At 32.7% G+C, this 21,426-nt stretch overlaps 1 protein-coding gene and 1 pseudogene across 1 annotated transcript in view; one reads left to right on the forward strand and one right to left on the reverse strand.

Moving 5' to 3' along the window:
- GRID2 (glutamate ionotropic receptor delta type subunit 2) overlaps window positions 1-21,426 on the forward strand; it is a 1,463,802-nt gene that overhangs the window by 159,539 nt on the left and 1,282,837 nt on the right.
- On the reverse strand, window positions 14,981-15,188 carry LOC125093183 (protein transport protein Sec61 subunit gamma-like; annotated as a pseudogene).

The raw sequence follows: 21,426 nt of genomic DNA on the forward strand, positions 1-21,426 counted from the left end.
TCTTTACTAGGATACTCTTTGGCCTCCTTATATTTGAGTTCTTTCTAGTTTTCCTATTGTGATTGAGTTTTAGCTTCAGAGTATTGTGGTTTAAAAATATGCAGGGAATGATCTCAATCTTTTGGTACCAGTTGAGACCTGATTTGTGACCCAGGATGTGATCTATTCTGGAGAATGTTCCTTGTGCACTAGAGAAGAATGTGTATTCTGTTGCTTTGGGATGGAATGTTCCAAATTTATCTATGATGTCCATTTGGGCCAGTGTGTCATTTAAAGCCATTGTTTCCTTGTTGGATCTTTTGCTTAGATAATCTGTCCATTTCAGTGAAGGGGGTGTTAAAGTCCCCTACTATTATTGTATTATTGTTGGTGTGTTTCTTTGATTTTGTCATTAATTGGTTTATATATTTGGCTGCTCCCATGTTAGGAGCATAGATATTTAAAATTGTGATATCTTCTTGTTGGACAGACCCTTTAAGTATGATATAGTGTCCCTCCTCATCTCTTTATAGTCTTTGGCTTAAAATCTAATTGATCTGATATAAGGATTGCCACCCCAGCTTTCTTTTGATGTCCATTAGTTGGTAATATGGTTTTCCACCCCCTCACTTTAAATCTGGAGGTGTCTTTGCATCTAAAATGAGTTTCTTGTAAATAGCATATTGATGGGTTTTGGTTTTTTGTCCATTCTGATACCCTGTGTCTTTTGATTGGGACATTTAGCTGATTTACATTCAGGGTAACTATTGAAAGATATGAATTTCATGCCATTGTATGGCCTATAAGGTGACTGTTACTGTATATTGTCTCTGTTCCTTTCTGATCTACTACTTTTAGGCTCTTTTTTTGCTTAGAGGACCCCTTTTAATATTTCCTGTAGAGCTGGTTTGGTGTTTGCAAATTCTTTCAGTTTTTGTTTGTCCTGGAAGGTTTTTGTCTCTCCTTCTCTTTTCAATGATAGCCTAGCTGGATATAGTATTCTTGGATGCATGTTTTTCTCATTTAGTACTCTGAATATATCATGCCAGCTCTTTCTGGCCTGCCAGGTCTCTGTGGATAAGTCTGCTGCCAATCTAATATTTTTACCATCGTATGTTAGAGACTTCTAGTCCTGGGCTACTTTCAGGATTTTCTCTTTGTCACTAAGACATGTAAATTTTACTATTAGATGATGGGGTGTGGACCTATTCTTATTGATTTTGAGGGAGGTTCTTTGTGCCTCCTGGATTTTGATGTTTATTCCCTTTGCCATATTAGGAAAATTCTCTACAATAATTCTCTCCAATATACCTTCTGCTCCCCTCTCTCTTTCATCTTCTTCTGGAATCCCAATTATTCTAATGTTTCATCTTATGGTACCACTTATGTCTCACATTCTCCCCTTTTGGTCCAGTAGTTGTTTGTCTCTCTTTTGTTAAGCTTCTTTATTCTCCATCCATCATTTGGTCTTCTATATCCCTAATTCTCTCTTCTGCCTCCTTTATCTTAGCATTAAGAGCCTCCATTTTTTATTGCACCTCATTAGTACCTTTTTTTATTTCAACTTGGTTAGATTTTTAGTTCTTATATTCCTCCAGAAAGGTATTTTGTTTCTCCAGAAAGGGATTTTCTGTTATCTTCCATGCCTTTTTTGAGCTCAGATAGCTCCTTGATAATCACCATTCTGAACTTTGGTTCTGACATATTACCAATGTCCGTATTGATTAGGTCCCTAGCCCTTGGTACTGCCTCTTGTTCTTTTTTTTGTGGTGAGTTTTCTGCTTTGTCATTTTATCCAGATATGAATATATGAACGAGATAATAAAATACTAAATGTTTGACAAAAACTCCAGAAAAATATATGCTAACTAAGTCAGAAGAGACCTGAAAGCAAGGAGAGAAGAAAGGGAGAAAAAATAAAAATAAAAAAAAAATATGTATTAGATTGGTGAATTGAACAGAGCCACCCACTTTATTTTGGGTATATTCTTGTCTCTTAGAAGAAAGTACCTCCCAAAATTTTAATGAAAGAAAAACTTTCATATATATAAGAATAAGGGTAAACAGGATGAAGTGATTGAATATGAGTGTAAGATGAAAATTTAAAAAGATTCTAAAAAGGAAATTGATAAAATAAGTTGATTGTAGAAAGAAAAAAGGAAAAAAAAAGAGGAGAGAATATGATCTGTCTAGAGACTAGAACAAAGCCATGTGGTAGATTTAGGGTATATTTTTATCTGTTAAAAGAAATTGTATCCCAAAATATTAAAGAAAAAAAAAAAACCTTTATGTATAGAAAAAGGAAGGTTAAATACAATGAAGGGATACAATATGACCATAACAATGAAAATTTAAAAAGATATTTTAGGGCGCCTGGGTGGCTTATTGGGTTAAGCCTCTGCCTTTGGCTCAGGTCATGATCTCAGGGTCCTGGGATCGAGTCCTGCATTGGGCTCTCTGCTCAGCAGGGAGCCTGCTTTCCCCTCTCTGTCTGCCTGCCTCTCTGGTTACTTATGATCTCTATCTGTCAAATAAATAAATAAAATCTTAAAAAAAAAGATTTTTAAAAAGGTATTGATAAGATAAAATAGTTTAAAAAGTTAAGAGTAGAAAGAGGAAAAGTTTAAAAAGAGAACATAAAAAAATAAAATAAAAAATTTGCCTTTGCAAGACTAAAGCATCATGGGAAAAAAAAACAAAGCAATATGAATTCTGTGTTGCTTTCCCCTTAGCTCTGGAGTTCCACAGTTCTCATTAATCAATGAACTTGGTCTTGGCTGGATATTCTTGCTGATCTTCTGGGGGAGGGGCATGTTGTAGAGATTCTCAAATGTCTTTGCCCAAGGTCAAATTGCACTGACCTTCCCTGGGGCCAGGCTATGTAATCTGCTCTCGTTCACTCTTGGTACCTTTTGTTCCCTGAATGCTTTCCATACTGCTTTGGAGGACAGGAATGAAAACTGCTAGCCTCTCAATCTCCAGCCCAGAGGAGTTGAGAGTTCGGGACCCCACTCCTCAGTGCGCCCTCAGAGAAAACCAGTCAATCCCTCACGTCTCCTTGGTCTCCAGATGCTCTCTGTGCTTACCTGGCCTGTGACCAAGTCTTTCTGTCTCTGGCACACAGCCCCATTTGGAGTCTCCTAACCCAGAAGATTTCTGCTACGTACTCCTGCACTGCTCCTCCCAGAGGAGTAAGGAGGGAGTTTCCCTGGATCTGGTACTTGTTGGATCCCTGTTTGATTAGTGGTGGCCTGACTGTGCCTCGGATCATGGTTTAAGGTAATCCTGAGCTGAGAGCGCAGTTCTCAGCCCTGTCTCTGTAGCCAGCTTCCCTGCTCTGATACCTGGGTGTTCTGTTGCACTCAGGCACCCCTGGTCTTTCTGTGACCCTGCAGGTCCTGAGAACTCATTGTCCCAGTGTGGGCCCCTGCTTAATCTCTCAAGTGATGTCCCTCAGTGGAGCAGACTTCTAAAGGTTCTGATTTTGTGGTCTGATGCTCCACTGCTTGCCAGGAGCCAGCCACTTCCCCCTGCAGTCTATCTTTCTGTAGCTTTGAATTCACTTCTCTGCACGTCCTACCTTCCAGAAGGTGTTCAATTTTCTGTTCCTAGAATTGCTGCTCTTCTTCTCCTCTATTGAGTTTGTAGGTGTTCAGAATGGTTTGATAACTATCTAGCTGAACTCCTGGGGCTAATGATATTTCAGTTTCCTACTCCTCTGATATCTTGCCTTCTCCCTCTTCTGCCCATTTCTTGACTGGATTATTTGTTTTTTGGGTGTTGAGTTTAGTAAGTTCTTTTTTTTCCCCCTATTTTATTTTATTTTATTTTATTTTATTTTATTTTATTTTATTTTCAGTGTCCCAAAATTCATTGTTTATGCACCACACCCAGTGCTCCATGGAATACATGCCCTCCATAATACCCACAACCAGGCTCAACCAACTCCCCACCCCACACTCCTCCAAAACCCTCAGTCTGTTTCTCAGAGTCCACAGTCTCTCATGGTTTGTCTCCCTCTTCCACTCTCCTCTAACTCAGCTCTCCTCTCCATCTCCCAATGTCCTCCATATTATTCCTTATGCTCCACAAGTAAGTAAAACCATATGATAATTGATTCTCTCTGCTTGACTTATTTCACTTAGCATAATCTCTTCCAGTCCCGTCCATGTTATTCAAAAGTTGGATATTCATCCTTTCTGATGGAGGCATAATACTCCATTGTATATATGAACCTTATCTTCTTTATCCATTCATCTGTTGAAGGGCATCTTGTTTCTTTCCACTTTGGCAGCTGTGGTCTTTGCTGCTATGAATGTTGGGGTACAGCTGGCCCTTCTTTTCACTACATCAGTATCTTTGGGATAAATACCCAGTAGTGTAATTGCAGGGTCATAGGGTAGCTCTATTTTTAATTTCTTAAGGAATCTCTACACTGTTTTGCAATGTGGCTGCACCAACTGGCAATCCCACCAACAGTGTAAGAGGGTTCCTCTTTCTCCACATACTCTCCAACACTTGTTGTTTACTGTCTTGTTGATTTTGTCTATTCTAATTGGTGTAAGGTGGTATCTCAATAAGGTTTTAATTTGAATCTCCCTGATTGCTAATGATGATGAACATTTTTTCATGTGCCTTTTAGCCATTCATATGTCTTCTTTGGAGAAGTGTCTCTTCATGTCTTCTGTCCATTTTTTGATGTGATTATCTGTTTTGTGTGTGTTGAATTTGAGGAATTCTTTATAGATCTTACTAAGTTCTTTATAGATTATGTATATTAGTCCTTTATCTGATATGTCATTTCCAAGTATCTTCTCCTATTCCATAGGCTTGTTTTGTTTTCTTTTGAGTGTTTAAATTTTGCTTATGGTCACCAGTATAGGGGCGCCTGGGTGGCTCAGTGGGTTAAGCCACTGCCTTCGGCTCAGGTCATGATCTCAGGGTCCTGGGATCGAGCCCCACATCGGGCTCTCTGCTCAGCCAGGAGCCTGCTTTCCCCTCTCTCTCTGCCTGCCTCTCTGCCTACTTGTGATCTCTCTCTCTGTCACATAAAAAAATAAAATAAAATTTAAAAAAAAATCATGTCTTATGGTCACCAGTATAGTTTGGGTAGTTAATTTTCATTTCATATTTTTAATTCATTAGAGATTTGACACAGTGATTATTTTCCAGTAGGAGCACACTATTATGCTAGAGTAGCAGGGAGTTTGTAGGTATTATTCCCAAGAAAATGTTCATCAACTTAGAAGTGTGTAATTCAACTCTTTTGACTTTTTAACCACACCACTGAAATTTTATGTTGCATCTTCAGTAGCTGTAATTTTTGTATATTTTGGTAATCTTTGTATAGATAAAATGCCTGTTATGTAGGGCATTACAAAATGTTTTATGTATTCAACTAATAAGCATTGCTCCAGAACATAGTACTTTACTTTATGAATACAAAATTCCTTTCCTGACCAGGGATTTGAAAACACAAGATAAACTTTTTTTTTTCCCCCTCTGCAATGGGCAATAAATAGCAATATAATTACAATTCACAATACTCACATCACTAAATTAAAGGTGTGTTATGGTTGATGTCAAACACTGCAGTTGTCTACCTATCACAATCTAACAAGGAGAAAGCTTTATCTTTAATTGTATTACTATACTCAAGCAGGATTCTTAACCATTCTTATCACTGAATTTGCTATTCAGGATTGTTATGGTGGGAAAAAGTCAAATTTTTTTTACCCTGTCATTGTTTAAAAATATGATAAATTAAAAAGCATTTCTGTGTGGTTGTTGATTTTTTTTTTTCTAACAACCCTTAGCTGGAAGAAAATAATATATTTTGGCTTAAGAATAAAGTTAAGGTTTTCAATTTGTGCTGAAGGTCACTATTCAACACTGAAATATTTTTTGTTGTTATTATCTGAAAGCTCCAGAAAGAATTGGTTAAGGTTATGAAAATGGCTTGCTACTTTGGGAGATGATATTCTATAATTTTTAATTTAAGGTCTTCTGACCAAGGTATATTCCTACAATATTATTTTCTTATACTTTGACTCATATAATTTAATTATTTTGCTTAAAATAAAAAAGAAGTAAAATATGTGCATGATTCCTCATAGAACTCTCTTAAGTCACTCTTGATGTATCATTGAGGGTCTTACGGACAAAAGATGAAGCCAGTGTGACTTGTGCAGGTACATATGGCTACATAGGTGTATTTTGATGTCTGACAAAGCTCTCATTTCTGTTGAAATCAATAAAATCAGAAGAAGTAGATGCACCTTTATTATAAAGGACACAATTTTCTCTTGTTCAAATTTGTATAGGTTTAAATTCAAGTTTCTATATAAATTCATGTTTATATAAGAGAAAAGTGATTTATAACATTATAAAATTAATATAATACATAGTTTATAAAAATAGCTCTCTGTTTATATTTCTATTATTTTTTTCAAGGCTCTTATTAAATGATTCTTGATTTCATATGCCATTAGTATGAAAGTCAAACAATTCTAAAATGTATCTAAAATTCTAAAATGTAGTAACTAGTTACTGTAAAGTTCTTATTTAAAACTGACAGTTTTTCATTTCCTAATTCTGTTTCAGAATTCAGGATCAGAAACTATTGTCAATCTAGATGTTGTACATTATTCTCTCAAACTGAGGTTTTTTACCCTCATCCACCCACTTAGAATTGTCTTTCAGAACTCTTGCTTGTAAAATCATTTGTGTTTTTTTCTGCACCATTAAATTATAAATTCACTCTTCCTGTAGAAACCCTCATTTGGGGTATTGATGTTTACTTAAATACAGATCCATCTCACTGAGTTTAAGTACACAGAATGAATTTTACTGTCACAGAGTTATATCTGAAACTTTTGAACCACGCCATTTATGAGAATAACTTAATGTAATTAGGTCTTATTTTTAATCATTCATATATATCTTTCGGAAAAGAAAGGAAAAAAATGTCTGCGGTAAGTTGAACAACAGTGAGTCTTATCTTTAAGACCAACAGAAATCAAGGGACTTGGATAAATTTGTATTGAAACCTAAGGTATCAAATCCAGTTCACTGAAATTGTCAACAGTGATTTACAAAAACGAGTTGAAGGTCACTCTTCATTTATTCACTTCCATATTGATTTTTGTTTTTCTTATACCTGTTCTCACACAGCTTCTTTTTGTTTAAAGAACTTTGTATAAAATATTCAGGAATACTAGGACTTAAGCCTCCTATTGCTAATTTTAAGAGGAAAAGTAAATGATGAGAAGAGAAAGAGTAACTCTTTCTCATCTATATTTCTTCCATGATGTGAAGTGAGATACTGGATGTTAGATTCATTGAGGTCTGATGATTCTACTGATCCCAGTCTCTGTCTTAGTCTTACCACCTCTATTTGTTTCCGTTTTTTTCCCCCTTTTAAAAAACCCAATTGTTGTTTTCTTCAGCTTCCCTTCCTTTTAAATGCTTCTTCCCTTGCCCTCCCCCCCCCTTATATGATAAGTCACTTTCAGTGACCATTCCCATCCCATTCTCAAATATTCATAAAATATCCTTTCCTAAATTGTGGAGCATATAATCTTCCTCTCATCTCCATCATTCCTTCCTATTCTATCATAGAGTCTATAATATGTCTATAATGAAGAAATTAAGAATTAGGGCTGTTGTAGCAAGAACCAAAGGAATGAGAAAGAGTGGAAAAAGTATAGCTCTGTTTAAAACTCCTTTAATTAAAAAACAAACAAACAAAGTGCTTTAATTGTGTGCTTTCTGTTAGCAACAACTTACCTTCTTTGTATTCTAAGAGGATTTTTTCTTTATTGTATTCTCTTCCCTACCTTAACCTTAGTTCAAAAAGAGTCTTCAGATCATTTCAGTTCAGTTAAGAGAAAGAAAAAAATGTTAGACATAAAGCTATAGTCCTTCACACTAGAAGGGTTTTAGTAGGTGTATTTACTTGTTGTTCTATGTACTTTAGCACAGTCTAGATGAATTAAGACAATATATTTAGCTATTTTCTTCTGATGACAAAACAATATAATGCCTACTAACCACTGTCACTGTGTATCAATTTTAAGAGTGTCAGAACAGCTCAAAAAAAGGCAATGTGTAAATCCAGTATATCATGTTCAGTTCAACTAACATTTGATAGTGTGGGTCAGGCTCCAAGGAATCAAAATGAAAAAGACAAGTTCTTTGATCTCGAGCTTACAGATTTGTAAACACATAATGTAATGTAAACACATGAATAGTAAAAAGGATTGATTTATTTCAAAATAGGCGTATGTATAAAATAGGGCAGTTGTACAGAAAATTACCTAATTCTCATAGGAAGCTAAGGCAAGTCCTTCAAAAAAGTAAACTCTCCTGGGAAGAATTTTGAAGGATGAGTAGGGATTTTTGTCAGAACAGGAGTGGAGAGGTAGGTGAAGGAAATTTTAAGCAGAGAGAATGCATACAAATTGAAGAAGACATTACTTAATTAATAACGATGTTTTAATTAATTAAAGTGTGTTTTTTGTTGGGATTACATATATGCCAGCCAAGAAAATGCCATACTGCTAGCATAAGGCATCATTTTACCAGAATGCTTGATTTGCTTGCTCATTGGTATTATGGAGCTTATTTTAAAAATTATTTACACAGAGTTATAATTTACCAGCAACAAATAAAAAAAAACTCTTAAGGGTGTGAATGATGGGGCACTTTTGTTTGCAGTTTCATCAAAATATTCATTGAGGAAGAGCTTACATTCGTCTAATTGGATCTTTCCTTTGAAAAGTATCTAATTAAGTATTTATTTGCAGTTTACAAAGCATCATAATCTTGTTTGTTTGGAGCTCTTGTTTGACATGTCCTTCTGTTTATGATATTAAATTAGGTGCCAATAGAATAAATAATGAGATTGTGAAATGTTAATACCAAGGTCAGTTCAGTTTTCTACCCATTTCCACTAATATGAAAAGCGACTAATACATTTGCATAAATCTTGACTTATAAATGGGGTAATAAACAACCAAAATTGCAAGTTTTACTAATTTACCTCTTTAGGCAGTAGATAATTTGGACAAAAGAAAGATCCTGTACAGAAAGAGGTTGACACCCTCACAGAATCCTTTTGTATTATTTTTATCATGTAGATTTTCAATGCTTTTCAGAATTTTTACATGGATTTATACTTATTTTTCTTTAAAAATGAGTCTTGCACTTTTTTCTTTAATTATACTTCAGATTCTTGCTTTTATTAATTTTTGTCTATATTTTGCTCCTTCTTCTAACCCTCTTTTTTATGCTAAGCTTATTTTTCTGTTAAACCAATGAGACTGTTTAGCTTTTAAAATTTATTCTACATTCTCTAAATTGTTAGTATCTATGAAACTAGGCTTAAATTGGTCCCCAATTTTTTTCACCTTGTATAACTGATATTTTAGAAGTCCTCTAAGAGCTTAGTATGTCTTGGAAATGGGTAATGTAAAATAGTCATATTAAAACTGCATGAATGGTGAGAAATGTAAACTTACCTATGGGTATATGAAAATTTGTTCCAAAGAAGTACTAGATCATCAGTAATATATGTATATCATAAAGGTTGTAATGAAGTCACGCCATGTCAGCTTTTATCTAAACTAAGAAGAATAAGTTAATTTATCCACCCAATGCAAACAAAAATACAGTTATATACTATAAGCATTGTTACCATGTTCTGGAGATACAAAAATACTATTTAACATTTATTGACTATTTATTATATAGCAGTTATCATGCTAAAAGCTTTATCATTAGGTAATACAAGTTTTTAATAAACCACCTTCTATAGGTTCTATAATTTTGCTCAGGTTTTGAGGTCAGAATATTAAAATTTAGAGAAATGAAATGACTTCACCAAAGTCATTCAGCTAGTAGAAAGTGGAAGAACTGGGACTGGATCCTAGTTTTATCAAAGCTCATGTACGTACGTACCTGATGTACTTTAGAAGCTCCACTTACTCAAAATATTTGGTTATATAATAACGAATCAGAAGAATTCCTAATCAAAGAGATTTATTCCTTTGAAAATATTTTCTTTAGTTTCCAGTTATTTTGCATACTATTTCCAAAAACAGTTATAGGAAAATGAAAAGCTTGTTTTTATTATAGCATCCACTTCCAGTATTAGAGCAATCCAATGTGAAGGGGGTTAGACAAATTGATATTGGGTCAGGAGAAGAGTTACAGGAAAAAGGCACAAGCAAGCAACAAAACCAAACAAAGGAAATGAAGACCAAAACCACAACAAAAGTACAAAATTTTAGAGAATAACCCCAAATCCATCTCCGCTTTGAGGTCTCTGTAATTTTTTTTCTGAAGGCATGATTAAAAATAAGAGTTAATGAGAGATGTTCGGAGGTAATAAAGCAAATCTAAGAAGGCTTAGTCACAGAGAGAAGTTCATTGCTCTCTGAATTATTTTCATAATAATAAGGACTAAAATTACTTTAATAAGAATAAAATTTGAAAATGCAGTTATATTAATAAATTAAGGAGACACTGGTTTCGTTATAGTCCAGGAGATAGCATTATATATGCACAAAATATTTAGTTCATAGTATATTCCAAATCTATTGATAGCAGAGATAATGTCTTCGATATATTAAAATTTTGCTTAGAAGGCTTTTTATGAAAACAGGTGCCAAATATTTTGCCCAAATAAGAGACTAGAAAGATCCATTTTCATTGGTATTTCTAAAAGCTCTAAGTATACTAAGTTATAATTGGATGTGGACCTTGAGTTTAGGAGACAATTTTCCCTGAATATTAAATTTCTCTCTTCTTTCTCAGCTAAAAATGAAAAGTTCCAAATAAAACTAAAAAGATAGGGAGAGGGAGATGAATATTTTTTACTAACTTTAACCTTCCTAGAAAAATAACTCCTCAAATGTGGCCCACGACCCATTCAATATTTTGATTAAAAAATATCAATTTGTTTAAAAAATACCAATAATTAAGCTTTATAGTAGTGCAACCTTTATTCATTTTTGAAAAAGAGAAACAAATTTATTTCAGTATTGTCAAAGGAAGCCCTCATCCCTCTTTAATAGGGACTATTCTTTATGTAGTCTTTCTAAGTATAAAGAATTGCCTGGAATTCTTAGAGTTTTGGCACAGCCTAACTGAGGAATAAAGTCTTATCCAAAACTGAAATGTATTAAAAAGAGAAGAAGGAGCTTTAAGTAAAAATTGGCTAAGATAGCTTGGAATTTCATCTGCATTCTAAGTAAAGTTCAAGGGCATGAAACTACTAGTGTTTCATAGGTGAACAGAATTTACGCTTATTGTGTGTTAGCTGTGACTCGTAGCGTATAGACATTATCTCTAAAGCATCAAACAAGAATGATTGATAAGATTTTTCAAATCTTACAGATTTAAAATAGTGATCTGGAACAGACCTTAGAGATTATGTAAAACAGTGGTACTCACTGCTTCCCTGGAATACTGTTCAATTTTGAGAAACATGTACTTTAATTTTGTTAATTAATACTCTCCATGTACAGTATTCCTCGAACATCAACAAGTTGATGTGTAGTCTATTGTTGCATTAGGCACAAATCCTGTCAGTGAATAACAAATTGCAATGGTACGTTCAAGCCAGTTTCAAGGAAAGATAGCATCTTTCCTGGAACATATGAGAACTTTACCATTTGCATATATAACAGAGCAGTATAAGGGCAAAGTGATACAGTAGAAAGGCAAGGAGATTGAATGTTCAGTGTAGATTTTTAAAAAAATTACTGTGTGGTATTGGAATAAGAATTGGATTATGTTTTAATTATTGTTGATCTACAAAGAATTTTGTTGGTGATTCTTTAATTCATTAATTGCCCAGTCCTAAAAACCAATACTCCAAAATGTTCCATAAATCCAGACAAAGCTGAGGACCAATGATCTTGTATAGCCTTTTCACTTTATAGGTGAGTAAACTGGAGGCTTGAGTGGTTCAGTGATTTAACCACAGTCAGTGAGGCAGTCATTACAAAACTAGAACTAGAACACAGATCTCCTGTTTTCCTTTTTCCTGCTATGCTTTCTTCCATGCCATGCCATGCTGCATAATAGGAAGATAGTTGTAACATTTGTGGGTTTTTTTTTTAACTCTGACTCCTAAGATTTTTACAATAGTCAGAAATGACCAACAGAGTCAATCGAAATAATTTACATATGCATTTTAACAGCTTTATCATGGTATACATGACATGTAGTAAATGATACATATTTAAATTCTACAATTTGTACATTTAATGTATATATGAACCATAATAACCCTCAAGACAATGATTATCTCCGCCACATCAATTCTCATTTGCTTCTTTGTAGTTCCTCCCTCCCACATTTCCTGTTTGCAAACTCCAGCCCCAGGCAAATGTTGATTATCTTGTCACTGTATTAGTTTGCATTTTCTAGACTTCTATGTATGGAATCATGCATTATATATTCCATTTTCGTCTTGTTTCTTTAATTCAGCTATAATATTATGGCATCTATATTTAAGTGTTTATGAGTAGTTCATTTTTTATTGCTGAGTAGTATTCCGTCATATGAATATACATTGATTTTTTAAAAATCTATTCATATATTGCTGGGCATTTGGGTTGTTTCTAACTTTTAATTATTAGAAATAAAGCTCCTATGAACATTATTAATCAAGTCTTTGGATATATGCTTTTACAAGTTCTGGGTAAAGACTTAGAAGTGGAACAGCTTATATGTTTAACTTTTAAGAAACTGCTGGTTGCTTTCCAAAATTAATTATACAATTTTACTTAGTCACTGGTAGTATATGAGAGTCCCAGTTATTCTACATCTTCAGTAACACTTGGTGTGGTCATTTAAAAAAAAAAATAGACATTGAAACATGTACATAGTAGTGTCTCATTGTGGTTTTAATTTCCATTTCCCTAATGACTAACAATGTTGATCAATTTGTCTATTTGATTTGTTCAATCTTGTATCCTAAAATCTGGCAAATGTTTTTTAGTTCTGGTGTCTTTTATGTAGAGTCTGTTGGATTTTCTTCATAGATGACAATCATATCAACTACTGGTAAATCAGATTTAATTCTTCAATTTTGGATGACATTTTTCTAATTTGTTTGATCAGCTAATATCTCTAGGACAACGTGGAATGGAAGTGATGAGAGTGAACATTCTTGGCATGTTCTTGATCTTAACAGTTTTCACCATTAAGTATAATGTTAGCTATAGATTTTTCATACATGGGTTTTCAGGTTCAGGCATTTTCCTTTTATTTCTAGGCTCCTCAGAATTTTAACCTAGAATTGGTCTGTCATGGTAAATGTTTTGTATTAATTGATAGGAATGTGTGTTTTGCTGTTGTTAGTTGACATGCTCTATAATTATCAATAATGTCAGTTTGGATAATAGTGATGTTCAAGTCTTTTACATCTTTATTGAATTCCTGTAAATATGTTCTATCAATTATTGTGAGAGAGGTGTTGAAATTTCTTTGTATACTTATGTATTTGTTTTTTTCCCTTTGAAGTCCAGTCTGGTTTTGCTGTGTGTGTTTTTGCTTAGCTATTATTAAACACTTAAACATTTAGAATTGTTTTGTTCTCTTCCATTGCCCCCTTTATCACTGTGAGATGAGCTTCTCTGTATTTGGCCATAATTGTTCACAAAGGGTAATATTCTTTGTTCAGAAATTTACTTTGCCTGATATTACTATACTTAATCCAGTTGTGTTTTGATTAGTGCAAGCACAGTATCAATCTTTTATTATAACATGTTTGTGTTTTTGTGTTTAAAGTGCATGTTTTATAGGCAGCATATATAGTGGGATGTTGCTTTTTAAAAATCTTAATCCAATCTAAATATTTCTGTCTTTTAATTTTGTTAAGATCATTTGTATTTAAGGTGGTTTTGATATGGCTGAACTTAAATCTACCATCTTGCTATTTCTTTTGTTTGTCCTATGCTTTGTTCTCTTGTTTTGCTTCCTTTTCGATTAATTGAGCATTTGTTTTGATTCTCTGTTGCCTTTTGGTTGACTTATTTATTTACTTTGTTGTATTATTTGAGAGATTACTTTAGGATTTATAGTATTCATATTTAACTTAGAGTCTGCTTAGATATTACTTAGATTACTTAGATATTACTTAACTTGGGTATTATACCATTTTAAAATAGTATAGGAATCTGAAATCATTATTCCCTCATTTTTCCTCTCATGGCCTGTGTGTTATTGTTGTCATGTATTTTACTTCTGAATATGTATAAGCCCACACTACCTCATTACTTTTCCCTTTAAATAGTTGTGTTTTAAAGACATTTAATAGGAAAAATATATTTACCCACATAATTTCATTCCTAAGGCTCTTCATTCACTTGTGCCAGTCCATACTTATATTTGGATCATTCTTTTTATACCTGAAGGTCTGCCTGGTAATTGATTTTTTAAATATTTTGTATGTAATGTCTTCATTTTACTTTTATTTTTTAATTTTTTTAAACTAGGTAAAAAATATAATTAGTTGACAGTTTCTTTTTCAGTACTTTAAAAATATTGATCCATTGTCTTCTGGCTTGTATTGTTTGTGATGATAAATCAGATGTTCTTTATCTTGTTCCTTTGTATATAATGTTTTTCATTTTTCCCATCTAGCTGTTTTTAAGAGGTTCTCCTTTTTCTTGGTTTTAAGCAATTTGATTATGATGTGCTTTGGTCTGATTCTTTGCATATCTCTTGCACTTGAAGTTTGTTAAGTTTTTTGAATCCATGGATTTATAGTTTTCATCAAATTTGGGGGGAAAAGTGAGCCATTATATTTTTCTGCTTCTGTCTTATTTTTTTATTTTGAAATTATTTTAATTTAGAAATGTAAAACATCTTGGAAGAAAACAAAGAAAGAAAAACACAAAACATATAGGCAAATTTTTATTCCATGAACTTCTCAAATCCTCACTTGTTCACTAATTCCTAAGATGAAAAACTTCTAAAAAGATACTCAGCCACCAACAATGTTATTAGTAGGGATACAGATCAATTTCACATAAAAAAAGTCAAATGAATCCCATTATAGCACATCCTATTGTTGTTGCCTTGGCAATCTTCTGGAATTCTTTTCTGTCAGGTTTAGTACATCTAATAACCAGCTGAATTCAGTCCTTCACAACCTGCCAACTTGGCTCAGTGAACTGCATTACCTGATCCATGATTCCTGCCTGCCAGCTCCTCAAATGCCAGGAATAGCTAGCACTGCTCCTCCCTTCTTTATGGACTCCAAACACACAAGTATAGATTTCTTGGTTTTCCCATGATTTACTAATGCTCTTTTTTGTTGTTGTTATTTTTTCTCTATGTTTTCATTTTGAGTGGTTTCTAAGGCTACTTTTTCAGATTTACTCTTTTGCAAACTGTTCCAAGTACTTACTGCCCTATTAGGAGGTTTTCCATTTTCTTATTAAGAATAGCCAATAGCTTCAGCCTCAAGTAAACCTTAGTGGGGGCACTGGCTGGACCAGTTGGTTAAGTGGCTGCCTTCAGCTCAGGTCGTGATTACAGGCCCTGGGATTGAGCTCTGCATCGGGCTCCCTGCTCGGCAGGGAGCCTGCTTCTCTCTCTCCCTCTGCCTGCTGCTCTGCTTACTTGCGCTCTCTACCTCTCTGCCAAATTAAAAAATGATAATAATAAAAATAAACCTTAGTAAATAATATGTCTACAACTTTCATGTGTTTCTTTCTCCAGCTTTAGATAGTATACCTACACACATACACTAATGAGTACTCTGTTGACTACATAAGGAGGAGTACTTTGGGAGTATGCTGGACTGTCTAGTGTCCTGTCCTTTACCATGGTCTTAGAAGTGTTCTTTAGGTTGTAAGTCAGAACAATTGTTGGGATCACCTTGTTTGTTTCTTGTCCCTCAGGTATCACAGTCCTATATATCCTGATATCAAAAAATGTAAGAACTATTGTTTCATATATTTTGTTAAGTTTTTAGTTGTTTTGGTGGATTGTTAACTTTGGTGCTGTGAGTTATCTTGGCTAGAAGTGAAAGTGCCACACACATATATTTTTTTTAATATTGATACTTTTTAATCTTTGGAAAATCTTACCTTACTTTTCAAAGCTGTTTCATAAATAGTTATTTCAAGTTCTGGCTATTAATGCTATAGGTACTCATGGTGCTGTACATTTAAAATATTGTTAGGAGGGTATATCTCATGTGTAAACTCTTCTTATGCATATACACAAAAAAGTGGACCCAGAAATATTTTGGTGGTGATAGATATATTTATTGACTTCATTGTGGTGGTGATATTATGAGTATATGCATATGTTCAATACCATCAAAATGTATATATTAAATACATAAAATTTTTGTTAACTGTACTTCAATAAAGCTGAAAAAATAATGAATGTATTTTATTGTTTCCTAGAAACTCAGTGATAATTTAACAATTCCATCTTTAAATTTTCTCAAAGATATGGCCTTATGTTTTATTAATTGCATTTAATTCTTTTGTATGATGTTAATATATTAAAATATTTTCTTTAATAAACCATATACTAAAACATATCACTTAAGAATTGATTAGAGGTATATCATTTTTAGAAAAATAAGAGAATGAGACCCACTGTTAATTTTCAAATATATAAAAATGTACTATTTCATACAAATAGGTAACAGACTCATCAAATATATAAAAATGTACTGTTTCAGTAAGAATTCATTAAATATTTGCTTTACTAGCATTATATTGCCCATTGCAGGACATATAAAAGACCTTTTAAAAAGGACATATTTGTTCCAGAAATCTTATAATGATGTTGGAAATATAAGTATCAGATGAAGTTCAAGGAACAGTTGCACCTTATGAGTGAATGATAGCCTAGTTACTGTTAGGGCATTTTAGGATTGCACAGTGATTTGATGTGCTGATAATTTTTTTATTTAAAAGTTTAAAAACTAAGTTAAAGGTAAGTTTTATATTAAAGATAAGCTGTTATTTGAAAAATTTACAAATATTTTATTATTTAATTATCACAAATCAATGTAGTTGATTCTTATATTATCTCTAGAAGATGAAATTGTGGCACACAGGGGTTATATAATTTGTCTATTGCAATATAACTAGTAAAATTTTATAATATTTTGAAATAAAACTCATTATATGCTTACATATCCTTAATGCCTCATTACTTTAGTTTCCATTCTTGTTCACTGGTTAGAAATGATGAAAATAATAAAACACATTAATGGCATATATATATATATATATATATATATATATATATATATATATATATCAGAACCTGTTAATATTCTAACCATTATGTAGAAGAAAAATATTTGATACAGTTTTCTAAATATGGTATTTAAAGTTATACTTTTTTTTACAGTCTTTTTTAAAAATTTATTGAGGTAAAGTGTCATACAGTATTATATTAGTTTCAGGCATACAACATAGTGATTTGACATTTTGTCCCACATTAGAAAATATTCACCATGATAGGTCCAGTTACCATCTGCCACCTGTTACCACTGTTATTGACCATATTCCCCATGCTGTACAGTACATCTGCATGACTTATTTATTTTATAACAGAAAGTTTCTACTTCTTAATTACCTTCAACCATTTCTACCCCTACCCCTGACAACCATGATATCCATGAGTCTGGATTTTGTTTTGTTTGTTTTGTTTTTTTAACCTCACACATAGGTGAAATCATGACGTATTTGTCTTCCTCTGTCTGACTTATGTCACTTAGTGTGGTACCCTCAGAATTCATCTATGTTATCACAGATGGCAAAATATCATTCTTTTTAGTGCTGAGGGGTATTCCATGTGTGTGTGCATGCATGCATATACACACAACATTTTCTTCATCTACCCATCCAACAATGGATGCTGATGTTTCCATGTCTTCCCTATTGTAAATAGTACTACAGTGAATATAAGTGCATATATCTTTTCAAATTAGTGTTTTTGTTTTCCTTGGATAGGTGCCCAGTAATTACTAGATCATATGGTAGTTTTATTTTTTTAACTATTGAGAAGCCTCCATACTGCTTTCCATATTGGCTGCACGAATTTAGATTCCCACCAGTTGTTCATGAAGCTTACCTTTTTTTCACATTTTCACCAACACTTTTGATTTCTCATCTTTGTAATAATAACTGTTCTGACAGGTGTGAGGTGATATCTCATTATGGATTTGATTTACATTTCCCTGATAATTTGTGATGCTGCTCATGTTTTCATGTGCCTGTTGGACATCCATATGTCTTTGAAAAGATGTCTATTTAGACCCTCTACCCATTTGTAACCAAATTTTTTTTTTGTTACTGAGTTGTATAAGTTCTTTATGTATGTTGGATATTAACCCCTTATCAGATACGATTTTCAAATATCTTCTCCCATTCAGTAGGTTGCACTATTTAATTTTGTTGTTGATTTCCTTCACCATGCAGGAGCTTTTTAGTTTAATGTGGTACCATTTGTTAATTTTGTTTGTGTTTCCCTTGGCTTTGGTGACAGGTCAAAAAAGAGTATTGCTAGGATTGATGTCAATCCTACCTATATTTTCTTCTAGGAGTTTTAGGTCTTTAATCCACATTAGCTTATTTTTGTATATAATGTCAGATAACGTTCTAGTGTCATTCTTTTGCATGTAGTTGTGAGTACCATTTATTGAAGAGATTGCTCTTTTCCCATTGTGTATTCTTGCCTATTTTGTCATAGACTAATTGACCCTATATCAGTGGGTTTATTTCTGTGCTTTTTATTCTATTTATTTGTGTGCTTATTTCTGTTCTTAATGCCAGTATCATACTCCTTTGATTATGTTTTTAGTATAGTTTGAAATCAAGAATCATGATGCCTCCAGCATTGTTCTTTTGTCACAAGATTGTTTTGGGTTATTTGGGGTCTTTTGTGGTTCTATAAAAATTTTAGAATTATTGCTTTAGTTCTATGAAAAAGTGTTACTGGAATTTTTGATAGGGATTTCATTGAAGCTGTAGATTGCTATGGGTAGTGTAGAAATTTTTACAATACTAATTATTCCAGTTCATGATCATGGTACATCTTTCCATTTATTTGTGTCTTCAGTTTCTTTCATCAGTGTCAAAGTTTTCATAGTACAGTTCTTTTACTTCTGGTTAAATTTATTCCTAGGTATTTTATTCTTTTTGATTTAATTGTACATGTTATTTTTTATTTGTGTTTCTGCCACTTCATTATCAATGTATAGAAATGGAACAGATTTTTGTATATTAATTTTATAATTTGCAACTTAACTGAATTCATTTATTATTACAATGGTGGAGTATTTGTGTTTTTCTATATATCGTATAATCCATCAGCAGATAGCGACAATTTTATTTATTTATTTTCGTTTTTCTTTTTCTTTTTATTTTCTTCCTTTCTGCCTTTTATTTCTCTTTTTTCTTGCTTAATTGCTGTGGTGGGGACTTCCAACACTGTGTTGAACAAAAGTGGAGAAAGCACACATCCCTGTCTTGTTCTTGATCTTAGAAAAGCTTTCAGCTATACTGTTGAATAAGATATTAACTGTAGATTGCCATATATGGCCTTTATGCTGTTAAGTACATTACCTCTCTACTACTTTGTTGAGAGTTTTTTCATAAATTGATGTTGAATTTTTTCAAGAGCTTTTTTGCATCTATTGAGAAGATTATGTGATTATTATCCTTCACTTTGTCAGTGTGATATGTCATGTTGATTGATTTATAGATGTTGAAGCATCCTTGCATCTCTGGAATAAATCCCTTGATCATAACATGTGATTCTTTTAATGTGTTTCTTTATTTACTTTGCTATCATTTTGTTGATAAATTGAAGATTTTGAGAAGGATAGGTATTATATCTTCTTTGTTTGGTAGAATTCACCTGTGAATCCATAACCTCCTAGACTTTTGTTTGTTGGGAAGTTTTTTATTCCTGATTCAATCTCGTTACTAGTAATTGGTCTATCAAATTTTCTGTTTCTTCATGGTTCAGTCTTGGAAGATTGTAAACTTTTAAGAATATACTGATTTCTTCTAGGTTGTCCAGTTTCTTGGCATGTAATTGTTCACAAACTATTGTCATAGTTTTATAACCCTTTGTATTTCTGTGATGTCAGTTGTAACTTCTCATTCATATCTGATTTTATTTGAGCTTCTCTCTGTTGTTCTTGGTGAGTCTAACTAAAGCTTTGCCAATTTTTATCTTTTAGAAGAATCGGCTGTTAGTTTTATTTATCTTTATAATTGTCTTTTTAATCTCTATTTTATTTATTTCCATTCAGATTAAAACTGTATTCTTAAAAAGATTATATATGTGTGTGTTATAAATTATATAAAATATATATTTATATATGTCATATGATCATTTTACCTATTGTCACAATATATAGCCAAATATGGTTATTTAAAATTTGCTATTGTGAAATAATGTAATTTTAAAAACACATCAACAAAGTTCCTTTATTAATGAAAATTGCTTTTTGGTATCCAATTATAAGGCTAATCAAGTTGATGTAATATATAATTTGTAAGGTCATCCAAACTATTACTATATGAAATGCGATCATTTTAAAATGTCTCAGATGAGTGAGGGGAAATCTACAAATACAGAGATGGCTAAACTATTCAGTTTGTCTGAGAGAGACAGAGACAGGGAAAGATTGATTGTGTGGTTATGTTTATAATTGTTAGATATGTAAAGATGTACTTAAATCTTTTAAACTTGGAAGAATAGTTCTGTTAAGAGGCAGCAACTCTGGCCTGGAAAAATTCTAACATTTAAAAAAAAAACCTGTAAATGTTAAACTTTGTTGATACAACACTTACTTTCTCATATGCAAGGCACTTAAGGTGTCTATGGTTAACTCATCCTCGTATCACTGAAAGAGTAGCAATCTGAATCTAATATCAAGTTATTTAGTTTAAAATAAAAGGACAGACACATCTTTGCAGTTTAAAGATACAGTTTCCAATGACCCAGTTTTTGGCATATTACTGTCATGGTTCATTCTAGGTTTCTAAATACTGTTTCTGTGCTTTTTGAGCCAGAGACAGCATGCTCAATTGTGTCAGTTTATACTTGAATACCTTTAATACGTGAGTTCATGCATTCTACTCACCATTTATCACCCAAGCCCTCTAGGGTGATACACAAATGTACTTTGGATTTTCTTTAAGTGTCATAAATACCCTGGCCTATATTTTGGTTTTAATATAATTTCTAATTTTAAAAAAGATAAATACCTTAAAATTCATTTCTGAAAACAACTTATTATTTTAAAATAAAACTTGAATCCATTTAAAAATTTGTGTAGATATATATCACAATATATATTGTAAATTGAAAAAATATATATATACACGCACAAACATACAAACATATATACATGCCATAAATTTGTTTTTGGCATAAGCG

Source organism: Lutra lutra, chromosome 2, assembly GCF_902655055.1.
Source record: "Lutra lutra chromosome 2, mLutLut1.2, whole genome shotgun sequence".
Classification (NCBI taxonomy): Eukaryota; Metazoa; Chordata; class Mammalia; order Carnivora; family Mustelidae; genus Lutra; species Lutra lutra.